The sequence below is a fragment of the Rhincodon typus genome, chromosome 23, assembly GCF_021869965.1.
Source record: "Rhincodon typus isolate 14 chromosome 23, sRhiTyp1.1, whole genome shotgun sequence".
Classification (NCBI taxonomy): domain Eukaryota; kingdom Metazoa; phylum Chordata; class Chondrichthyes; order Orectolobiformes; family Rhincodontidae; genus Rhincodon; species Rhincodon typus.
In genome coordinates, this window is record NC_063354.1 from 24,226,996 (window position 1) to 24,242,477 (window position 15,482).

Consider the following 15,482-nt stretch of genomic DNA (forward strand, 5'->3'; position numbering starts at 1 on the left):
GTTTATATTCTTTTTTGGGGACAGTAAGAAATATATGCATGCAGCATTTAAGGAAGGAAGTGGATTTTTTTTCAAATGAATTGCTGTGCTGATGGTGGAACCCATCATTGAATGATAAGACAGAAGTAGCATTGTGCCCGTCATTTCACATGCCTTGACTTCATATGATAACTTGTTTTCTTGAGGAACTAAATGAGGTAGAAAGTGATCTTTATGGATGTTCTCCTATGTTAAAGGCACTATTCCAAATGCTAATTGTGGTTGATGTTGCCAGATGTTTATCAGTTTAAGTTGGCACACATGGATGTAATTGAGGCCAAAAAGAAATGGAGTCATATTTTTAAAGTTATCTTTCCTGACTATTTTTTCCCCTTCTGTTCAGCAGATTTGGTCTTTTCGTGCCATGCAGCGTTCTATTACCTGATGAAATAATGGACAAATCTGTTCTGTAATCAATGTCTAACAGAGCTTCATATGCAAAAACGTAATCATTGGCCAGTTGACCATTCCCTCTTTCGAGGGGATTTGGTACAATTTTCCTCTCTTCTTCCTATGATACCTATGTAGGAGTATAAATGACCAAGAACGTTGCTGTGATTTCTTTGCAATACAGTGGGTTTCAATAAAAGATTTTTTTTTTGTATTTGATCGTTATGACAGCTGCATAAATTACCCCAAGTCTTTTAACCAACTTCAAAGGCTCAGTTTCAATATGTATGCTATGTATATTTTAAATGTATACAATGGCTGATGAAAATTGTGGCTGTACAAGAAGCATCCATTATCTCTCTAATCCATTGCAGGTTTTGTATTGTTTGTATGTGTAAAATGTGTGGCCAATTTTTCTGTCAGATCATCACTACGTTATAGAAGTATGTCAAGGTTGTCCTAACATTTTCTTTTAGAAGTTCCTTTATTCTTCATAATGCAGAATAAAATTACAATCCTTAATCTAATACTTTCTGCAAACTGTTATCTCAAAGCATCTGCATTATGTTTCCTGAAGTTGCCTGCTTAATACAATATGGCAGTGTTTTTCAAAAGAAACTGTTAGGTCCTCATTCTAACATACACAACTGATGACAAAGATTTTTTTTCAAACTGAGTTTTTCACAGGCTGGAATAATTTTCCTTTATAGTTCTTTATAATGAAGCATAATAAAAGACAAACTTTAACAGATACTGTGATGGGAAATGTTGCATCTTCCTCTGATCTGTTACAACTGTTACTGAATGTTTATGCTTCTATATTTATTTAACGTGAACTGTTTATTGCATCTTTTCTGGAATTGGTGGACCATGTGGATATCTGTGGTGAAGGGGCAATCTGCTTCCTGGTCAGCATCACTGTTGCTTTTGAACCATTTGCTGAGAGAAATGTGAGAGTTGCCTGGTAAGAGGTTTACTTTCTTGTTCCAAGGAAACTTAGTCTAGTTAAGCTGTTCTCCTTGGTTGTGTCCAATAACTGATATTGCCAATCTGCTAAGTGCAAGAACACAATATAAGGAGTAGAAGCAGGAGAAGGCTACTCATGCCTTTGTGCCCTTCTACCATTTAATGCCTTCTACCATTTTTAGTGCCTTCTACCACTTAGTGCCTTGTACCACTTAGTGAGATCTTGTGTATTCAGACCATTTTACTGCACTAATCCATATCCTTTGATATTTGAGACAAGTGAAATCTTTTGTTACGTCTTGCATTGTTCGTAAAATTCTTCAATAGAAAACTAGAAACTTCATAGATTATAATTCATTTTTATTGTCATTTTACTTACTAAATTTTATATCACTGCAAAACAATCTCTTCAACAGCAAATAAATCTGTCATTTATTGTAATTTTTTGTTTAGTGTCGAGCTGTTTATGAGAGAATAGTTATCTAGCTATTAATATTATTTTGAATCATAGAATCATAGAATCCCCACAATGTGGAAACAGCTATTTGGCCCAATAAGTCCACACCGCCCCTCCAAAGACCATTCCACCCAGATCCATTTCCCATATCTAACCCACCTAACCTAAACATCCCTAGGCACTATGGGCAATTTAGCATGGCCAATCCACCTATCCTGCACATCTTTGGACTGTGGGAGGAAACCGGAGTATCCGGAGGAAACCCACGCAGACACGGGGAGAACGTGCAAACTCCACACAGACAGTCGCCTGAGGCTGGAATCGAGCCCGGGTCCCCGGTGCTGTGAGGCAGCAGTGCTAACCAAGGTAACCATAAGCATTGTGCATAGATAATGCCTAAAACTTTCCAATTGTAGCTTTTCCGTAGAACTCAATTGGAATTTGACAAAATAACGTGATAATTTTGAAGTAAATATTCCATCATTAGTGCATTATTTTATTTTCAAGTATCAATAACATAGAACAAAAATACGATCTACCATTTATCATGTGAAAGCTTTCACCTTTGTTTCTTTAACAGTAAATAATTTTCATTTTTTTTAAATTTGGCAATTTAGTTTGTAGTCAACGCTCAGTATTTAATTCATTCCACTATTTGTAAGCTTACTGAAACATGTTCATTTATATTTCATTTGAAAGAGAAAATTGCAAGCAACCTTGAAACAAGCAGAAGATTGGCAGTATGACTCACACCAGCTTTGATAGAATGTGTGAAATTGAAGAATTGTTCCTATTGTATATGTTCCTGTTCACTCTGCATCATTACTTGCTTAATTGAATCCTGTCCATAATTAGGGTAGTGCTTTCATATTGGCACTTGCAGAAAATTGGGGAATTTCAGTTTTGCACCAACCAGGCCGTATATATTTACTTGTCATCTTATTGATTTGATTAAATGATACTTGTGATCCACTCATCTGTCAGTTGATACTTAGGAGTCTGTGTATCACATCGCTTGTCCCTGCTGCTTCTGCTGTTTTCAAGGACATGGCAAACTTGCCCTTGCACCACTATGTCCCTGGTAGACCTCTCATGTCGTAAATGTTCTGTATTTCTTTTCTTATTGTCACCATACATTAAACTTGAATGACAATGAAAAAGAATGAACAGAATAATGAAGCTACATGGTCAATATATATATTGTTTTCAACAAATCATGTTACATTTTTATTTATTTATAACCTAAAATGAAAGGTGTCCTGCATATGAGCCCAATGAAAAGCACCAATGAACAAGATTTCACATTTTAGAACTTCTACTGTAGCAGCCAAAACCAAAATAAACATAAAATTGAGAATGAATTAACAGAAAAAAAATATTTTTAATATAAACTAGAAATTTTACTTCAGATATCCTATACACCAGATATAATTCTCAGCATCAATCCAGGCACATATGTGGAACCAAGTGTGCGCTCAAAGTATTTCAAATCTTGTCTAAGGAATTTAGGATCTCTCAATTTACACACTCATGGGATTTGGCCTTCATCATTTTCACCAACAGTTTTATTCTGTCGAAGCTTCCTAAATACGATTTTAACTGACAGCTCCTTTCTCCTACAGGGTTTAACAGTCCTGATGGCATAGCTTTCCATAGTTCCCCTTTTCAACTAACCAATCAACCACACTTCAATTCATGGTCTAATCACTTGTTATGCACACTGATGTCTTTTGCTGCCTGAGCTATTCACACCTATTCAAGCTCACACATTGCTTTACCAAGAGCTCCAGGAGTTCTGTATGTTCTTCTTAAAGCCACGGGGAAAATTGACGTATGTCTTCGAAGAATGTGCTTCTCCTAACATCCAAGATTCTATGTTTCTGTGCTTTGTACACCGACAGCTGGAACTTCAGCCCTCCCTAATTAGCTTCAACTTACCTTTTTTGATAACCCAGCTCTCATCTCCATAGCAACTACAATTTACTAGGTCTCAGAAATGACTTCACAGCTAGGAATTCCAATTACAAATTCCTTTCCAGAACTAGTTTAGTGTGGGTTAACAGGGTGTCTCACAAATTTAAACATTTTGCAAAGTGCAGAGCGAAAGGACAGGAAAGCACATTAGCAATAAAACAGCAGATCAAGATGCTGCGGCTCAGTGATTAGCACTGTTGCCAGGGACTCAGGTGTGATTCCAGCTTTGGGCGACTGTGTGGAGTTTGCATCTTCTCCCCATGTCTGAGTTAACCCTGGGTGCTCAGGTTTCCTCCCACAGTCCAAAGACCTGCAGGTTAGTTTGATTAGCGAAGATAAATGTGGGATTCAAGAATAGGCTGAGGGGGAGCTGGATCTGGGTGGCATGCTCTAAGGAGAGTCAGTATGGGCTCAATGGGCTCAATGGCCTCTTCTACTCAATAGGGATTTTATGATTCTATGACTTCTTTGACTGTGACTCCTTTAGAGCCAGGGGGTCAGATGGAATGCAATTTGTTACATGTGTCGAGGAGGGCTTTTTGAGACAGTATGTTGACAATCCAACCAGAGAGGAGGCCATACTAGACTTGGTATTAGGGAAAGAGCCAGGACAGGTAGTCGATGTTTCAGTAGGAGAACATTTTGGGCTTAGTGACCGTAACTCCATAAGATTTCAAGTAGTCATGGACAAGTACAAGAGTGGCCCTCTGGTGAGGATGTTTAATTGGGGCCAATTGCATCCAAATTAGACAAGAACTGGGGAATGTGGATTGAAAGCAATTATTTGAGGGCAAATCTAGTTCTGGCATGTAGGAGGCTTTTAAAGACCAGTTGATTAAAGTACAGGACATGCATGTCTCTGCAAAACTGAAGGATGGGAATGGCAGGATCCAGGAACCATGAATGACAAGGGAAATTGTAAACTTAGTCAAAAGGAAAAAGGAAGCATACGATAGGTCTAGGCAGCTATAAACTGACGAAGCTCTTGAGGAGTATAGAGAAATTAGGAAGGAGCTTAATCACAGAATTAGGAAAGCTAAAAGGGGACATGAAATGTCTCTAGCAAACAGGGTCAGGGAGAATCCCGAGGCTTTTTATGCATATATTAGAAGAAAGAGGGTAGCAAGGGAGAGAGTAGGCCCCATCAAGGACAAAGGACGGAAGTTATGTATGAAGACAGAGGGTAGCAGTGGAAGGGTGTTTTTTCAGAATGGAAACCGGTAACTAGTGGTGTTCTACAGGGATCAGTCTTAGGTTCTCTGTTTTTTGTAGCATATATAAATGATCTGGAGGAAAATGTGGGTGGCCTGATTAGTAAGTTTGCAGATGACATGAAGATTGGTGGAGTTGCTGATAGTGCCGACAATTGTGAAAGGATACAACAGGATATAGATTGATTGGTAACTTGGGCACAGAAATAACAGATGGAGTTTAATCCAGATAAATGCAAGGTGATGCATTTTGGAGGATCAAATTTAGGTGTGAATTACACTGTTAATGGCAGAACCTTAGCAACATTAACATACAGACGGATCTGGACGTGCAGGTCCACAGTTCCCTCAAAGTGACAACACTTTTAGGCCAAAGTGATTAAGAAGGCATATGGCATGCTTGCCTTCATTGGCCAGGGCATGGAGTACAAGAGTTGGCAAAACATGTTGCAGCTGTATAAAACCCTTATTAGGCCGCAGTTAGAGTATTGTGTGCAATTTTGGTCACCACATTACCAGAAGGACATGGAAGCTTTGGAAAGAGTGCAGAGAAGGTTAACCAGGATGTTATCTGGTCTTGAGGGCATTGGCTATGAGGAAAGGTTAAAAAGACTAGCATTGTTTTCGCTGGAAAGACAGTGGCTGAGAGGAGACCTGATAGAGGTCTACAGAATTATGAGAGGCATAGATAGGGTGGATAGTTAGACGCTTTTTCCCAGGGTTGAAGTTTCAATTACAAGGGGGCACAGGTTCAGGTGAGAGGGCAAAAGTTTAAGGGAGATGTGCGAGGAAAGATTTTTATGCAGAGAGTAGTAGGAGCCTGCAATGCACTGCCAGAGGAGGTGGTGGAAGCAAGCACGTTGGCAACATTTAAGGAGTGTCTGGATGGTTACATGAATAGGGAGGGAATAGAGAGATATGGACCAAATAAGGGCAGAAGGTATGTTTTTTAGTTTAGTCAGGGCATGATGATTTGCACAGTCTTGGAGGGCCGAAGGGCCTGTTCCTCTGCTGTGCTTCTCTTTTGTTCTCTTTTTTTTTGTTCTCTTTTAATTAGCAAGTATATAAAGGGACCTAAATGGTTTCTTTGCAGAGTATAATTGAAACGTTAGTTAGAAAATTATTTGTTGTAACATAATGCATATTGTTAGAGAACGACTTACAGTTTATGGAGCACCATTCAATGCACCTCACAAATACTGAAATAACTATATAGTGCACAATGGTGGGCAGAAGATAGGACCTGTTAGGTTCAGAGAAGTTTTTGAATAGGACAGAAGATAGCAAAGTATGACAAATTTAACTAGTGACCAAGTCAGAGAGTAGAAGTGATGTTAGGGTGAGAAGAACGGACTGTGCCCTGAAATGTGGGGCTGAAAGAGATTGAAGAATTCAGAAGAGACCGAATCCATGGATGAATATTCTGATGAAGCCATGATTTTAAAGATAATGCATTAACAAAAGGTAACAAATGAGTCAAAGGAGGACATGACTGATAGAGGAGTCATATATTGGATTTGCATGATTTTGCGTGTAAATAAACAGTGAAAGTTAATCATGTCGTCAGAGGCCATTTGCTGAAAAAGTTTGGAAACTTCAAACAGGAAAACCTCAATTTTATTAGTTTGGAATAAATTGAGTAGTTATTAATGTTATGTCTGTCACCTTAATGGACAAAATATGTTATTATTGAATTGCAAAAACGTGAAACCAAGGTTAAAAGATACACAGAGATAGTAGGAACTGCCGATGCTGGAGAATCTGAGATAACATGGTGTAGAGCTGGATGAACACAGCAGGCCAAGCAGCATCAGAGGAGCAGGAAAGCTGACGTTTCGGGTCGAGACCTGGATTTGAACTAAATATGATTTCAGTTAAATAACAAATGTATTCTGTTATTGGCTAAGTTTTTCCAATATTGCTTTGCATTTCTTTCTGCTATACCACTGTGGTGATGCACTTTGTTTCTCCCAAGTTGGTTGTGTTGTGGCAGAATGTTCCCAAAAAGCTTTTCTGTGATGTTCCACAAATTCAGCAACCCATTATTTGGTGTCGCTGTCGAGGTAGTGCAGGGTGGAAGAGCTTTGTGCAAGAACACTGAGCTGGAGTTATTCGAGGGAACCATTGGTATGCTCGTCAGGTTGTTTAAATGAGTTTTAGTGTTGCCAAGCAAAATTGCATTGAGTGAATTGGAGCATTATATTTTTGAAATGAAACAGATTCCAAACCTGGTTACTGCCTCATTTCATTTTTTTCCCCAAAATTTAAATAAAAAGGAATTGATCGTGATGGCAAAAGCAGTGTTTTTATTAAAGATCATGTGAATATTTTAATAGACTGCTCATTATGATAGATAACCCAGAGGGTCCATTTAGATATTCCTGTGTGTTCAAAATGGAATGAATGGAAAAGCAAGAGAAACTGCAGTGACAGCAAACTAATTTACAGGAATTCCAAGAAGTACAAGAGCTGGAAAGAGAAGAGTATAAGCTTTTGCATCTGACAGTATCTCTTAGCCAGAAATAATCCAGTAATGGCCTTGAGCCTAGTTGTACATCATAGGAACAATAGGGAAGGAAATCCCCACCCTCAAGTTAAGAATATACAGTTAGTACAGCCATGACTGGCTTCAACACTTGGAGGAGATGTGCACCTGAGCTTGGCAGGAGAAGTTATTTAAAGCCATGATATATGACACACAAAAATTAAATAAACCCAAAGTCTTTCCTGCTTTACAAATTGTAGCTTCCTGTTAAGAATGAGCATTTTTTACATTTTAAATGTTTTTCAAACCCACCCTGAGTATCATTCATTTGAGGACTGTTCGATTAGTTGCTGATGCACATTGAGGCAGTCAGTGTGATGACAATGAGTAGACTTCTGAGTATTTCTAGTTGGTACATTATACAACCACCACATAGACATTCTTAGTTCAAGTCACGCTTTTTGAAGAAATACAATTTACTTCGTCTGCATTTTTGTTCCATTGAGAAAACAGAACCATTTTGGCTTGATAGCGGTGCAGTAATTGCAAAGCACTATTTGTAAGGCAGTGGTTAACTTCTGAGAGCTCCTGTAACATTTTTAGAAAGTCTGGATGCTGTTCGCAAATGAAATAAGCTGTTTCAAAATAAAATAAACTGCTTCTCAAGCATGCTTATTGACGACAAAAAGAAATTGAATTTTGATGGGAGCATTTTTTTCTGATGCAAACATTGGATGACTAGTGCTTCCACTAGCCAGGGCATTGTGTGATTTCCTGTGCGTCCAAGCACGTAAGAGTGATGGGGCCTCACAAGTTGTCAGCTCCTTGCCATTAGACCTCCTGTATAATCCAAAACTGAGATGACACAGTGAAGGGATGGGAGGCCAGTGATTATAGTTTACATTGAATTTTTGAAAATTGTATAGTTTGTGTAATTCTTGTGGACTGGAAAAGCTGTTGGAAGGAAGGGAAGGGAAACAAAACAAATACGTTTTTATAGAGTGTAATAATCAACATGTTATAAAAGCTAATGATTCTTAAGTTTAAACATATCTGGATTTTGATCAGCAATCTTGTTGAAAATTGCACGTCTCCTAGATGTTTCTCCTTCAGTGAGAGAAGAAAGCATAGTTTCATACACTCATTTTTAGATGCAAAAGGCTTGTAGAGATTAGTAATCTTGCTCTTGCATTTTAGTTTAGTCATGCTACATATTTTGCGATCTTTCAGATTTTTTAAACTGCTGCTCTGCTTTGTAAAACGTGCACAAACTGCTGAAAACCTCAGTCTTTTTAAATCATTAAGCTGGAGTTTTTCCAGATCCATAGGAAAGTAGACATTTAGTGAGATTTGAACATATATCCAGTCAAGCAAGGCATATTATTAAACTGTGTATTTCTTTTGTCAATCTACTATGTTTTATAACAATAGACAATAGTTTGGCATGACACTTAGGGTCAACTGAGTATCTGCCTTAAGATTTTTTCTTGTTTTTCAAAGAATTTCAGCTGCTTTGCAAGTCTGAAACCAGTCAGTGCAGACAGGACATAGGAATATTACCAAAAGAAGCAGGTGTTGTAAACCATATATCCCTTGTGTCTGTTCTGCTATTCAATAAGATCATGGCTACTTTGATCTTGGCCTCAACTCCACTTTTCTGCCAGTTCCCCATAGCCTTTGCCTCTTCAAAATCGCAGAATCTCTCTATCTCAGCCTTGAATATATTCAGTGACTTAGCCTCGACACCTCTCTGGGACAGAACATTTCTCTCAAAAGGCTATTGATCTTTGAAGATATTCCTGTTATCTTGTCTGAAATTTGGGAACACTTGTTTTGAAACCATACCTCCTTGTTCTAGAAGCCCATTATGATGGGAAGCATCTCTCTACATTCACTGTTGTCAAGCCTACTCAGAATGTCTCAATAAAGATCACTTCTTAATCTTCTAAGCTTTGTTGAGTATAGACTCAATCTTTCTTTAAGAGCAAACCTAATGAGTCTATTCTGAACTGACTCCAATGCAGATTTATCCCTCCTTAGAAAAGGAAACCAAAACTAGTTGCAATAAGCTTTTCCAGCAAGGCGGTTGCAAGGCTCTATTTCTCTCCGAGAGAACTAAGCACCATGCTATATCCTGCATTTGCAGAACTCAGCTCCTAGAATTATGTTTTAGAAAATAATGTCCTGAGACCACCTGTGGGTCTCTTGTTTCATCAAGAGTTTTTAAAAAGAAGACTTGCGTGGTTGTGACCCCTGGTGAATGGTCAGAGGGATTGGGGGCTGGGCATGGAAACGAGAAGACCTGTGAGAGCAGGGGGAGGTGAGTGATGACCTGGAGCTCGTGACCCTAAAATGTGAGCTTGCAAGCCTGCTTGGGTCCCAACCTCCACTTTAGAAAGCCCAGGCAGGACATTCATGAATTCTTCGTTAGCACAGCGGTAGAGATTTAATAGTACACAATATTGAGCCCAAATCCTGTGATAAGCTTACCCATGAAGATGACTCTCTTTTACAAAGCATTGGTATGACGATATTATCAGATTAATGAAATTGCATTTGAAAAAATATTCAAACCAAAACATTATATTTTGTTCAGCTTTACACATATGTATGTGTGTGTGTGTGTGTGTGTGTGTGTGTACATTTCTATATATATATATTTTAAACATGTGAGAAGAATGATCTTTTTAAAGTTAACGGGGAAAAGACATGTATCTGAATAAGTGGGTTGAAATTTTGCTCCCAGGTCAGGAGCATTAGGTTGGGATAGTTCCCTGGCCCTTAAACATGATCTGATTTTCTGGTAGCTGTGGTAGATGATTGGAAGAATTGCAGAAGTAGGTTGGGCAGAAGACTAGCCTGAGTACTCTGGCATTTTGCTGAAGATTTTTTTTAAAGAAAACAATAAAACCAAAAACAACCTCCAGCCCTCAAACCCCTCACCATCAACAGAATCCATGTTTGTTCATGCTTCTGACTCACCCCATGACCCCTCATATCCTCCATGTGAACCTATGTCCCTGTACCCAACCCTGACTCCTCATGCCCTCCATGCCATCATCTGCCCTTACAACCATCTACATTTCCCAGATTGTTGCTAACCTATGACCCCCACTATGGCAACTCCACAATGGAAAGACACCAGCACCGATGCTAAACTGAGATAAAATAGTTTTCAAGTATCTATTGAATAGTTCACTTTTAAAAAAAAAAAAACATTCTATTGAAAAGCATTGAAATGAACAGTCCTATTTCAGAGTGTCTGTAACTGCTTGGTGATATCACTTCGACTGTGAACTCAGAGGCTCCCCACTGTGATAAGGGAAGAATGTAAAATTAATCATGCAGCACTAGCCCTCTGATGTTAACCGTCAAATTTATGTCAACAGACAGAATAAAATAGCAAGTATTTGCTTTAACATTACATTTCTTCCCAACTATTCAATGGGCAGGTTTTTAAAAAAAGCTTGAAGACTCCATTTGACATCTGTGTTAACAGTTCCAATAAGCTTGATCATTCCAATTAGTCTGTGCACTCTTTATATACATTCATATCTGCTTTTAACAATCCCACGGGCAGCTGACCTTTCTCAAAGATGTCCCAGAACCACATCTAAGATGATACCTCTTTTTAAGCATACCCTCTCTATCTAAGCAACATTACAAAATTTAGAATAGCTCCTACCAAGTCTATTCTACCCAGATTATGTTTCCTACTCCTGGCTAATCAAAATCTGACTTATTTGGGCAGTTTCTTCTGCAAACCACATGTTTCCAAATTGGAATACACACTTATTTCACTGTCCCCTTGCAAAAATGTTAGGTACTATGTTTAAAGGCAGGACTTCATTCAGCCCTAGAATGTCACTTTTGCAGTGACAAATTAGGCGCTCTGTTGTATTAAAATTTCATGCCATTGTATATTCTTAAGATTATGTAATGATAGAATTTAAATATGTGGACAGCAGTGCATAGATTATTATAAAAGAACCAAGATGGATCTGAAGGAGGTTTTGTCATTACGCATTTAATAACCTTCAAAAGATTCTTTAGGACCATGCTGAAATTTCAAGATTTCCTACTACATTACTTCATAGAATTTGCTCTTTCATGGGTTGTAAATGTCACTAGCAATCCTAGCATGTGTTAGCCACCATACTGCATAGGTCATAGTTGTTGGTTTTCCAGCTGTCAATAAAGTAACAAGAAAAGAAGGATCTCTTCAAACTTGGAAGTGTACAAAACTATAGTTGTCACCATCCTTCTGTATGAAGGACCCGTGCTGAGTCAAAGATCCCATAACACTGACATATGCATCTTATAGAGGGTTTCCAGTAGCACTGCCTCCACAATATCCTCAAGATCCACTGGCAGCACCTCATCCCAAACATTGGAGTACTGGAAACAGCCAACATCACCAGCAAAGTCAACTTTGTTAGGTGCATCACATTGCACTATTGGAGTCATGTGTCGAAGCTCATGTTGTGTGGAGAGCTGACCACTCTTAAGTAGAACAGAGGTGCCCTCCACAAACCTTTCAAGGACCCCTGAAATTTCTGTCTGTGCCACATTGCCTGTAGGAATCGCAGGCCTAGACTGTGATGCCTGGAGATACTTCATCAGGAATAGTTCTGAGACTGAGCAAAGATCCAGCTTGATGGGGCAAAGAAGGAGAAGAATAAATCAAATTGTCCCCAGCAGCAACTATGCGCCTGCTATAGGCTGTTCATGGATTGGTCTGACTAACCATCAGCAGACCTGCAACCAATGAATGCAACCTTCTGAAAATTTTCATCCACAAAGAACTGCCAAGAGTTGTTGTCCTGAATAACTCTTGAATTCAGTGGCTTACTAAGCCATTTCAGAGGACAGTTAAAAGTCACTCACAATGTTGTGGAGTCACATGAAGGCCAGACTGGATGGGGATGGTAGATTTCTTTCCCTAAAGGACATTGATGGACCAGATGGGTTTGTATGCCAATCATTGATAGTTTTATAGTCACGATGACTGAGGCTAGATTTATATTCCGGTTTTCTCAGTTAATGAATTGTATTTAAATTCCACTGTGTTGTAGTGGGTTTATTCTCCAGTACCATCTTTCATGGGACTAAAAAATGAATTTCTGACTGGGTCAATCTTTCCTGGAATTATACACTTGCTCCTTAGAAAAACTGTTTGGAAGCAGAATGCAGTTAGATTTTGCAATTTTGCATGATAACTGCCTACAATTCTTCCTCTCATACAGTTACAGGTGAAGGCCACTGCTGATTCAAGCAGTTTGAAAAGGTTGGATGTCTGAGGGATGTTATTTCTCATCTTTGTAGTAACATAAGTATCAAAGTCTTTCTAAAATAGCAGTGTTCAGCAAGAACTAGCGATCTTTTACTGAAAGATTACTAGAAATGTAATACCAGAGAAACAAATGTCCTACAATTCTATATCTGTAATTAAAGATCCTTTGTAAGTGAAGAAATCTTTGCTGAATTGTCACTATCTGAGCAGTGAGTTAACAGCTTTAACACCTTCAGAACGCTTTCTATCATAAACCTTTCTTCCTACTGCTTATGTGCATGAGAAGAATTTTGTTTCTTTTTGTTCAAGATTTTTTTTCCAGGTATTGTTTCACTCAACGTTATTTTTTCAAATAACTTGTATATGTGTATGTGAAAGGTTTCTACAGGAATCATTTTTAAACAAATACACAACCCTAGCAATTAGTCCGCATTTCATTGTGGAATTGTCTTGTCAATCTGCTCCCTGCAGGGGGAAAATATCCACAAATGCCTTTAAGAAAGCATGCTGCAAACAGCTGGTTAGTCTGTACGTTTGGCACACTCGTTGTTTGCAGGTAGGTTTGGTTCACCCTAGAGTGATTTGTGATCAAATATTTTCATGACCTTCCTGAATCATTTGAGAGATGTTGACACTTGCTGTTGGTCTTTAAATACCTCGTGAAGCAAGCTCCCACAAGACACTCATTTCAGAGTAAATAGTGGAAACGAGGAATGTAGAACAAGTTATTTCAGGTGACAATCATTGTAAAGAATTTTACTTTTGACATTTGTAGACAAATTCTTAAAATTATTTGTCAAATGGTGAATAGACTGCACATTCACATATACAATGCTTTTTTTTTAAACCCCTGGATAAGATCTTTTCATTCCAAAGTTTACCTCAATGATCATATTTAGTTCACTCCACTTTAAGCACGGAAACTATCCATCTTTAAGTATTACCATATTCCTTAGACTTTAGATGGAAATAATGTGCATCGTTGCATTGCTAATACAGATTTCAGTTGGTTATTGCATTAAAAATATCAGTTGTTCTGTTAATATTTTGACATTTATTTTAAAACATAGGTAAACTAAACCATTGAAATTTAGCACAGCAGTGAATAACCTCATCTTTCTTTGTTTTCCACTGTTCTCTGATGATTGCAGACTCTACCTGCAGTGAGAAGAGAATTGTAGGTGCTCAGTCTTTATAATATTATAGCTGACTAGCTTGGCTGATGTCTTAGTCTGGAGGTAAAAGCTCATGCTGATGTCTTTGTAAAGAGTCTAAGTAACACAAATAGATGAATATTGACCTTAATGCAAACCGAGCTGCACTCTAGAAGACATGGATCATTTCCAGAATGTACGCAGAAAGTGTAACTGGAGAATATTATTGAAACCCCATGTTCCTCTTGGTGCTTCTCCAGTGGTGTGTGGGTATTTTAGCCATGCACTGCTATACTATTTCCTTCAAAAACACTGATGTAGCTATATTGCATTTCACAGTTCTTACCATAATTGTATTTAATTGATTCTAATTGATCTGAAACTGTGAGTTAATAGCAACTCAGATTCTGTATTTTTCTTTCTCTCTTCCTTTTAATGCAGAAATCATTGATGACCTGACTCATTTAGTGGATAAAACTGATTCCAGAATTCAGAGTGAAACAAGACGAGTCAAATTGGTTGATAAGAAGTCAGCCTCTTGTGGTACGTGGATATATTTAATATAGTCCCCTTAATCCACCAGATGGCATTACGATGTTATTGTTTTTACTAGTTTCCCCTTGAACATGGCCTACTTAACCCTTTTCCCGCTTGTCCACCAAAAGTATTTAGGAGGTGGTCATGTTTGTGAATGCACTGTTGTTCGCAGTCTTTTGTAAGAGAAAACAAAAAACCAAGGTTTTATGATGTTATTTGCATATGCAGCTGTTCAAACACTAAGTAAGGATTCATTGATAGTAATTCTCACCTCTTTGCCCTCTGCAAGAGCTCTCAGCAGCTGTTACCAGTAAGCAAGCAAATGATCTGCACCCTAGCAGTGTAAAATCGCAAAAGCACCAGGCTTCTGTCAATCAATCCATCATTTCAGAGTGCTGTTATTAGATGTTTTCCCAATGTTCTATTGCATTGCAGAGTTTAAGAAAAGGGAAATTCCCTTTCTCCCTCAGAACCTTGCATATAGATTTACAGGAAACAATTTTAGCATAGTACTTCACTTGCAGTTTAGACATCACTTGGACTTTGAATTGATCTAGAAAATAATGACCCTTTTAGTAGTGGACATTGTTAAGAGTTAATGAATTGATGTAATCTGTGTTACCATGTTTTCGTGTTACATCTTTCACCTTCATTCATTAGCAACTTGTAATTATACCCTTTTACTTTTAAAGGTTTTTTTTTGTTTGATAATTAACAATTTTCACGACTAATGTCCTTTCTGCTGCAAAAATGCAGATCCCTGTTGCTATTCTGTTTGAATTTGCATTATTAAGACTTGCAATTCAGCATGTCGTGACTGAAAAGTAAAAGCTTATTGTTCTGTCTGCATCACAACACTGTGGTTGGGGTTGATAGTGTAGTCTCTCTTTTGTAGAATGTGCTCCTGTTTCAGGAGAAAACATTAACCTCAAGCATTGTTTTGACAACAGTGCTGAAAAACCAAATGAAAAATAAA